Below are 1,663 nucleotides of genomic sequence, written 5' to 3'. Positions count from 1 at the left end.
TAAAATGGAATGTGACGGAGATAACACAATCCCAAGTCTCCACAGAAAACCGTATTGACATAAGACCACGGCTTTTCAAACACTTCATTTCTGGATTCCGTTAACCAATCGCATCACAGGGAATCAGTGTCGCTAAAGGACGGGCCAATGGAAAAACAGTACGCTTGTCCTAGGAATATACAGAATAGCGTTTAGACGCTGAGCCTAAGTCTGTTCATATTCGGTGAATTTATTATGAAGTTTTGATTTTGGTGAGCTGCGGGGTAGTGGTAATTGTAACTGTTATTATACACTGTCTGGGATGAACACGGAAACATTAGAAGGCTGGAAGAAAGTAAATGAATAAAGCCCATCAGTTATACTGCATGTGACGCCTATCTAAATCCACTGAAGTGATAACTCAGTCTATTTATGTGTACGAATCCTGTTTTGACTGGAACCTGCTTTGAGAATAATTTGTGAAGAGATTCCATGAAAAAGGCCGAAAGAACGGGAAGCCTTCCCCGGAAGATATATCTCCTGTTGCTGCTCATATGAAAGCACGTAGACATTACGACCAACAGTAGGCACAAGTTTGCTTCAAGGTAGTTTGGGTTTGTTGGGGAAATTTTCACCTTGGACACTACACCAATCCCCCAAAAAATAGTATTTTCCATAGAGAGACTGAGGCTCCAAAGTGAACTCAATGAACTAGATTTCTTTGAAAACAGTCTAATTTTATAGGCTTTAGGGAGGTGTAAACTGATGAATAGTCGAACCTAACAGCGTGCGTGCTAAAAAAGAACCACGATTTCAGGCCACGATTTGGGGCACATTAATTACTTACTCCTAAGCAACTGGTCGGATGGAAGTCTTGGAAAATGTAACGGCAATCTTGACTGTCGTAAGACGAGACCAAAACACAAACTTTTCGATGTTGGGGGATTCAGCTATTGGCTAGAACTTTTTCGGTAAAATTGGGCTTTCCGCCTTAAATATGAGGGAATATTCAGTTGAAGATCATCATAAACGGAATATCCAAACCAAATTGATACGCAAGTAAGCACATCTCGTAAGGACAATTTTTCCTGAGCCTGTTGCAAAACAGCCAGTTCCCTAAGTATGTAGTACACCATATATCGAGTTTTGCGAACGGAGTTATTCTGAAGAGACGAATCGCACCCTGAAAACGGCCTTGTGGGTAACGCACACAGCATTATTGCATTGTCCAGGCAGTGTGACTAGATTTATAGCAATCGTCATTGGGTTAAGTAGACCAGTCAGGTCGTGACTGGCTAAGAAAAATAGTTTGACCAAGATTATGCTAAGCAGGTGGCTTGTGGAGTCGCATATCGCAGTTTCTGTATTGCCGGACTCATGGGCTTCGGGCTGATAGAACCCCATTTTACATCAACAGTCAACCCAAATTCAACAGGTTTGAGCCCTGCTATTTCTAAGCAGATAAATAAAACAACAAATGCGATATCACGACATAAATACAGTGTGTTAGGCAGATTTCAAACCGCGTAGCTCGTTAGCCAGATAACAACTGCATCTCTGTGCGACATCATTTCTCGCTTGTTAGTATGTCAAGGAAGTATCAGTTGTCTAGATCCATGTTAGCACAAGAAGAACTCAGAATTCCTAACATGAGGACTTCAGCGGTAAGGTCTTAAAATCTGTA

This window comes from Opisthorchis viverrini (assembly GCF_000715545.1).
Source record: "Opisthorchis viverrini unplaced genomic scaffold opera_v5_87, whole genome shotgun sequence".
NCBI classification, from domain to species: Eukaryota; Metazoa; Platyhelminthes; class Trematoda; order Opisthorchiida; family Opisthorchiidae; genus Opisthorchis; species Opisthorchis viverrini.
Note: the sequence above shows the minus strand (reverse complement) of the source record.